Raw genomic sequence first — 8,750 nt, forward strand, 5'->3', positions numbered from 1 at the left:
ATTTTATGTCAGAATTACCAAGGAGTACTAAGGAGAATAAGGGCGATTAAAATATATTTATATGTATGGATTGTACGATTCAATATAATCAATTTAGGATAATATAGATTTATGATACTATTAGGAATAGAACATAAGGAGTTCCTAATCAATGAGTGATTGTGGTGCAAAGTTTGAACAGTGTTCCTATCACTGTAGCAACCATTGGAACAGTCAGCTGGCTACTGGTAATAAGACAACTTTAATTTATAACTGCAAACAAATTCATCTTGGTCATAAGAATCAGATTACACAGATGCACACTCACACACGCACAGCAAAAAAATAAATAAAAAGTTTTTAGACTATCATTTATTTTATCACTTTGCCACTAACTACAACAGAGATAAATATTTAAGCAGTACAAATGAATATTCAAAATCTAACAATGTTACAGCCATAGCCATATTACTTTACTTAAAATAAAATATGTATTTAATTTTGATCACAGTCGACAGCATTGTGATTGAATTCACTGCCAGTCCTTTGTTACTACAAAGAAAAGCATGTTCGACATCAGCCTTCTGACATAATGAGAATTTAGTCTATGAAAAATGCAGCAGGATACAATGAATGGGCTGCTTATCCGCAATATACTGTATTTTAAGTAACAATTATGCTGTAGTGCTATTCATGGTGTAACAATTTTTCAGAAGAGGTAAATCTATTGCATCCTCTTAGAATGATGGCTACGTGGCTTGACTGTAATATGAATTCAATACAGAATGGGCTATTCATGTGACTATCTACAGGTATTGATGTGTGTACATAGTTAACATATGTATATATTGTAACACTGTACAGATGTGTTTTGGTGTATTTTGGTGTATTTTGTGCATGGGTCATGTGCAAATCATGTGTATGGGTCCCTAGTGCGGAGCATTTGGGAAGCAGGGCAGATCAGTGTCCCAGCTCCAGTTTTGCAACAGACTGGATGTCTAAGCTGGGTTTTTTTTATGAGCCAGTCCTGGATTATCATGAAGCCTGCAACAGGTATAGGACCAGGCCCGGACTGGGACAAAAAATAGCCTGAGCAGCCCTTATTTATTTATTTATTTATTTATTTATTGTTAAAGCCCACCCTTCATGTACCATCTTTGCATTTAATCATTCACACAAATCATTAACACATTCATTAATGCAGTCTCACAAATCATTCAAGCAATTCATCCTCACATGAATTCATTGTCATACGCATTCACACTACCCCCTCTCTTCATCTTATCTGCCCCTTCTCACTATGTTCCCCCTTTTCACTATGTAACCCCCTTCCCCACTTCTCAATATGTACCGCCTCTATCTATCCCCTCCCCCCTTTCTCACTATCTAACCCCCCTCTGCCCCTTCTCACTGCACCCCCCTCCCTCACCCTACTTACCTTGTTGCCGGAGCAAGCAGCAACTGCGACCGCGCCTGTGGCAGGGCAGGATTGACTTAGGGGCTGATGGAGCTGCAGCTCCAGGCCCCCACCTTAAAATAGGCCCAGTCAGGACCGGACTGACTGGTCCTATATGGCCGCATTAACGCAGAGCCCCTTAAGCCCGCCGCAACTATCCCCTCCTAACTATCTACCCTCTCCCTCTTTGAAGTTCACTTACCTTTCAGGAGTCCTGCGGTGGGGGTGCAAGGCCTCTGCCTCCCAGCTCTGCCACTGTATGGAACAGTATAGAGTGATGGGAGTTATGATGTACTTTTAGAGCATAATTAGATCATGAAAAAGACATTGGAAATGGTACAGCATAACACCCATCACTCTCACACACTTACCAATCCACACATATACCAATCCACACACACATACCAATCCACACGTATACCAATCCACACGTATACCAATCCACACATATATACCAATCCACACGCATACCAATCCACACATATATACCAATCCACACGCATACCAATCCACACGCATACCAATCCACACGCATACCAATCCACACATATATACTAATCCACATATATACCAATCCACACATATATACCAATCCACACATATATACCAATCCACACACATATATACCAATCCACACACATATATACCAATCCACACACACATATACCAATCCACACACACACCAATCCACACACACACCAATCCACACATATAGCAATCCACTCTCACTTAATGCTTTCCTACCTTTCATTTCTTCTTTCAGCTTCTTTTCCTCTTCTTCAGTTCTTCTGTCTTCTCTGTCTTCTTCCGGGTCAGAGGGCACGGACAGCGGTGGGCGCGGCTTCAGTGCTGTGCGCCGGGATCTTACAACAAACCCCGGCGCACAGCAGCTGTTGCCGGGCAGATCACAAGGGAGCGGTATCGGAGGTCTTTAACAGACCTCCGGCTCCCTTGAGTGATTTTAAGCCGGGTTGAACCCGGCTTAAAATCACTCAAGGGAACCGGAGGTCTGTGAAAGACCTCCGATACCACTCCCTTGCGAGCCTGCTCCTCCAGCGGCGGACATTACTGTCCGTATCTGGAGGGGTGCCGGGTGCCGCAAGTTGGCACCCTCTGATGAGCGGCACCCGGTGCGGACCGCCCCCCGCCGCCGCCCCCCCCCGGAGTGTGGCGCCCTGTGCGGTCACACACCCCAAAGGTCGGCCCTGCTCTAAGGGGCCGGGAAGCCCCACCAGGGCCGGCCTTAGGGGTCTGCGGCCGCACAGGGTTGAGATTAAAACATCGGGGTTTTTTTTTCAACTTTATTTAACATCCTCCATGTTAAATAAAGTTAAAAAAACTTTATTTAACAAGGAGGATGTTAAATAAAGTTTAAAAAACCCCGATGTTTTAATCTCAACCCTGTGCGGCCGCAGACCCGTAAGGCCGGCCTTGATGGGGACTTTCCGGCCCCTTAGAGTGGCGGATCCGGTCGCAGTTGCGGCGGGCTTAAGGGGCAGGTGCCCCTTATGCCCTGCGTTAACGCGGCCGTAGGTAGGGTAGGGGCCTGGAGCTGCAGCTCCATCAGCCCCTAAGTCAATGCGGCCCTGCCGTGGCCCGGCCCACCGGGCAAATGCCCGGTGTGCCCGATGGCCAGTCCGGGCCTGTATAGGACGTAGACATCTAAAGTCCCCGCACCCTCGTAAACAGGAAGAAAGTTGAGGAGAGGGGGGAGTTCTTATTTTCTTTCAGGGCAGAGAGGGGCTCTGAAATAAAAATCCCTGAGCTAAGTGTGGCATTATCTACCTGGGCCTCTGAGGGTTGTCTGGGAGAAGTTTTCCGAAGCTTGGCTTATTTGGGTCTGAATGGCTGGCTTAAGTCAGTGAATATTTAGGCTGGTCAGTCTGGACCAAGAAAGTATAGGTCAGAGAGGGCTCCATTTTGGAGCTAAGTTAAGCTTTTATTTTAAGTCACAGAATATTGTTCTTCCTGAGCCTTATTCCCCTAGAAGACCACATTTTAAGACCCTAGAAGTGATTTATCACACCTCAGGTAAAAAAGGGGTTTGCCACAAACAGTATTCTGTTCTAATGTACATGAGCAAGACATTGCTCCTTTTCCCCAACTATGAATGAACCCTATCCAAACATTTTGCATTATTTGTTGGTAACCTACTCTTCCTTTTCCAAGCTTCTATACGTTTTTTTTGGAAATAGTAAATGCCATATCCACCTTTAACACAAGCTTGAGGTTTGAAGCTGTGCTTGTAGAGGCTTAATATTACAGTGTGCAGATCAAAATGACGTACCTGGCAGAGATCTCTGTGACGTACATGGCACAGTCTAAAGGGGTAAGGCCTTTTCCACTTTTTTGGTTTATGGAAGCTCCACCCTCCAACAGCAAAAGAGTTAGGTCCTTTAATAAAAATATTTTAATTAAATCCAAATCATTGGAAAAAATTATGCAATTAATACAAATATTCCATAAGTGAATACTAAATGATCTATGAAGAAGAACTTTGCATTGAGAACAAACAGATATATATGCTAATACCTGCCATAATTCTAATATCAATGTCAGGGCGTGATATAGCATTAGACAGACTAGCATAAAGTGGAATTGGTTGGGTTTGACTTGAAGTCGCTGGGTTGGTATATTCAGTCTCTGAGTAGAGTAGTTTAGCCACTTTCACTCTCTGCCCAGGTTTTGTCTATTCCAGTCTTTTTAAAGTCTAATTGGGGCTAATTTTAGCACCAAAACTCCAAAAGGAGTTCAAGCTCTGGGCAGCCAAGCCTGTGAATTTCCCAGATTTTAAAACTCACAATATTTTTCTACTGTTTCCTCAATGAGACCAACATAGCCCTAACATAACTTTTCCTAAAGCAATATACATTATCCTATATAGGATAGTGACCACTGGTTACCTAATACAAATGTAAATTGTTGCTATATTAACTCGGATAGGGTATAGTTTTTCCTTCTGCATTGCACAATTGTTGCAGCATTATTCTTAATGTCAACCATAAGAACTTTTCCTTATGTTACTTCGTTATAACTTAATATGACACAAATAAATTATATAAAGGTAATATTAATAACAGAGTAATGATGCAGTGGGATGGGGTGGGATTTATGAAGAGTATAGAATGATCACAATATTTTCTTTCATTAATGCCTAAATTAGAATATTATAAATATTAAGAAAGTCCTTGTTTTCTCTGCTTCTTTGTTTTAAGATGATAGGTAAGGATAGTGAAACAGAGTTTACATTAAACTTACAAAGTATCCAGTGTAGAAGTCCCATGCCTGACAAAGGCTCTAGTTGGTTAATTAAATCTGGGCAGGTTGCCTTCAAAAAATGTAGAAGATTCTCTACTACACAGTGGTTGTTTGTTTTTAAAGCCAGGTGGAAGGTATGTGACCAGGAAGAAGTATTTCTAAGGAAAACTTGGTATAGAAATCTATAACACAAAATTATTACATGAAGATATGTTATCTTTGCTTTATCTATATTTTTCCTTCACATAACATAAATTATTCACTTTCATCAAGACAGAAGATATGAGGTACTTGTGGTATCTGTCATGGATTGGCATTCAAAGCGGTACAATATATACTAATCTATGTGGGAGACTTACCCAATACCAGAGGTTAAAAAAAGGTAAGAGCTGAAACTCTGCACCAGTGTTTGATAAAGCCCTATGAAGAATACCATGCCCACCCAAAAAATCTAACTTTAATAATCTTATATAACTCCTAAATATAAAACAATACTAGTAGACACTAGCCTGTAATGTATTGTTGTGAGTGTATATTCAAAGGAAGGTCTCGCCACTAGTGGCGTACCTCACTAACAGCATATTATTTAAGTAAACTAGAAGAATGATTGAGAGTTTGGCAGCTGCAGTTTAATGTTGATAAATGTAAGATAATGGAACAAGAACATAACAAATCCAAAGGCTATATATATATATATACCCGTAGGTGTGCTGTGTTAGCAACCACAGAAGAATGGGATTTAGGAGTATTTTTTTCCTGAGGACTCAAACTTAAGCAGGTAATGCAACAATGTATCAAAAAAGCAAGCAGGTTGCCAGGTTGTATAGCTTAGAGGCAACAGCAGCAGAAAGGGAGAGGTGGTTGTGCCTCTTCATAGATATCTGGTCAGATAGACATTCTAGAGAAAAGTTTTGAGAAGGGCTACTAAAATGATGATTTGGTTTGCAGGATAAAAATTATCAGCAGAAACCCAAAGGACGTCAATACGCGTTACATGTTGGAGAGAAGAGAGAGAAACATTTATTGTCTTTTAAGTGTATCTTAACTATATAAGCAGTGGTGGGCTGTTAGTGTAAGTATGTCATTTTGTGTAAATGTGAGAGTGTGTGTAATTATGTGTGCCAGTGTGTAGGGGCCCCATGGGCCAGAAGGTGCCTACCATTCACTGTGTATAAGTGATTTTGGGGTGATTAAAAGCCATGTCATATTTTAATCTCTAGGGCTACTTCAAAGTGATTTTGGCTAACCTTCACTAATATTTGAATTCCTCACAAATCGATGGAATAGAAAGGTCCTGTGTGGAAAAGTTTACCTTGAACGCGCGTAATTTCAATTACATGCACAATGTATTATCTACTGTATCTTGATATTTTGTTGCATTTGTTATTTGAGGCTTGATAGTCTATAACAATACTGTTTTATGCATTTATTTGTCATGGCTTTCAATAATGTACATGAAAATATGAGAGTGTGTCATAAGGTATCTATATTACTTGAAGAGCATTTTAACGTGTCAAGGCAACAAATCTTCCAAAATGTTTTTGGTAACACCGCAATTTGAGGAACGACTTGTGGAATGATGATACACAGCCTTGAACTGCCTTAGTATTGATAGATATAATGGATCTATAAAGCCTATTTACTAGAACTGTAATTAACACAACTCTAAATTGATTAAAATATTGCTGAATATTGAGAAGGGGTCACATTCTGCTGTTGTCGTGCATCCGCTATTGAGATAAAGAGAACATATTTTTGTTGTGACGGCTTAAAGTAACACTTAAAGAGTAGTCTAGTACAGTTTTTATTTTGTAATTTATGTAGACGTTCATTTTGCATGGACTGCCTTGGATTTTACTGCACGCAATGGAGAATACATTAATTCGTTATAAGAGTTAAAAACCGGACTTCTGCCTCACTTAACGCCTTCTCTGGCTGTCTCTACTGAAACCAGGAGCTCTGTTGAAATCAACAGGAGTAGCAACAGCTGTATGTTAGCAAAACATTGGTGGTCAAAAAACAGGCATGGGGTTAGCTGCTCCTATTGATTACAACGGGGACTCAGCCCCATTGACTTTAGTGGAAATGCTACCGAGCATGTGCAAAAAGTGTACACATTAATCCTTCCTATTTGTAGAAGAAGCAGTCAAGGAAGGACTTAAATTAAACCGATTCCAATAACTCAGGAATACCCACAACGTTTAACATGCAGTAAAGCACACTAAAACGATGACTCCAAAATGGATTTAACATTAAAATAGGCCTGCAGTGCTCTTTTAATATGTCAAATAAACTGACTTAATTTATTGCACTAAGTATGCTATGTATGGAAATGAAAAACATGGCCAGGATATGTTCATTTAATACGTATTTCTACATATACAAATACTTCACGTTCTCCCATGTACAAGTATGTTTGCACTAGCCTTAAAGGTGCTGTTCCACTTGGAGCAAAGAACAAACACTTTATTTACACAATTTATTACACAATTATTTACACTTTAAACTCCAATGTGGTCACCCTAGTTTTAAGAGATCTAACAGGGTATAACAATGAGGATTGCACGGCTTCGCTGAAAGATCGATACATCAAGACTCCTAAGTTACACTTTTACTTTTTCTCATGTCCTTGAGCCTTTTGGCTTATGGTTGATGAATAATTTAATAATGCCAGTCAAAGGTTAGGGCCAGCAAATGTATGTTTTTTATATGGAGGTCCATTGAAAAACATAAAAAAACATATATATATTTAAAACAGGTATGCCATGCAGGGAGATTTCAGTCTCAAGAGATTACAAAAATAGTTTCCAGAACCAGGACTGCAGTAATGACTGGCATAAATTGTTCCCTAAAACCTAGATCTGTATAGTATTTGCAAATACCCAGGTATGGGGTAGAAAGTTGTAGATTTGGCGCTAGAGCAGGAGGTCTTTTGAGAGCACTAGCCGAGGGGGGGCTATAGTGCACAATATCTTCATGGGATGAGGCCCCTGAAGAGTTGGTGGTTTATAGTAACACCATGCTATGTGGATTGGGGCTGGTGGTTAGGTTTCAATTGGGGCACACTGTTATGCTTAAGCCTAGGCCAATTCCTCCCTGCATCTCGCGTGATTGTAATTGCGGGATAATTGCGTGATCTTGCGTGATTGTGTCAAAAGTAATGTGTGTTCATGAGCATTTTGATGTTAATGGTACAGTGTTTTTTTTTGGAAATAACACGCTGTGGCCTCTTTGTACTCCAACTCAGTGTTTTGTCTTTATTGGGTTATAGATGTTTTCCAAACCCATGAATCGATTAAGTGTGAATTTAATTTTTGCCCTGTCATATTGTGCATCCCTCCTTCTGAATAATCCAGTGCAGTCTAGCAGCTGCAGCAGACAGATACGCTTTATGGTGATTGATATCCCTGTCACACTGATCACCTATCTTGCAAAAGAAAGCACATACTAGGGCTTAAATCTTAACTAGTTAAAGGGGTCCAGTTGTCAGTTATTGCAATTGTCAGTAGAAAAGCTCTTGCTCATACATACATTAATTTTCTATCAAATTTTATTTTCGCTTGCCCACAATAATATATTTTTAAATATACCACGTTTCCAATAATGTGAGCTTCTGAACCAACATGTATATAGGACATGATGTGCAAAATCAGATTTATCCACATGTATAAATGAAAAAATGTTTTTACTTCTGGAATAAATGTTATAATTACATTAACAGGGTCTTCTGTTAGTCCTGCAAATCAGGGTCCTCAAATCCTCCTTGCACTGAGACACATAGACACCATGCATATCAACTGCCTGAGCCTGGAAGGGTAGTTAAATCATAATATTCAGTCACATGGACATCCCATGAGAAATTTAAGTGGCAGCAAACTGCTGACCTCTATAAAAAAATGATCATTGAATGTTGTCTAAGGAATTAAAATGTATTACTATAAATCAATAAATAGCCCTCATGCGGGGGTGTAAAAACGGGGTGAAAAGAGTAGTCCAGTTTGTTTTAACTTGTAGTGGTCTCATGCTCAGAAAATACATACAATCAGTAGTGTTACTA

The sequence above is a fragment of the Spea bombifrons genome, chromosome 4 (assembly GCF_027358695.1).
Source record: "Spea bombifrons isolate aSpeBom1 chromosome 4, aSpeBom1.2.pri, whole genome shotgun sequence".
Classification (NCBI taxonomy): domain Eukaryota; kingdom Metazoa; phylum Chordata; class Amphibia; order Anura; family Pelobatidae; genus Spea; species Spea bombifrons.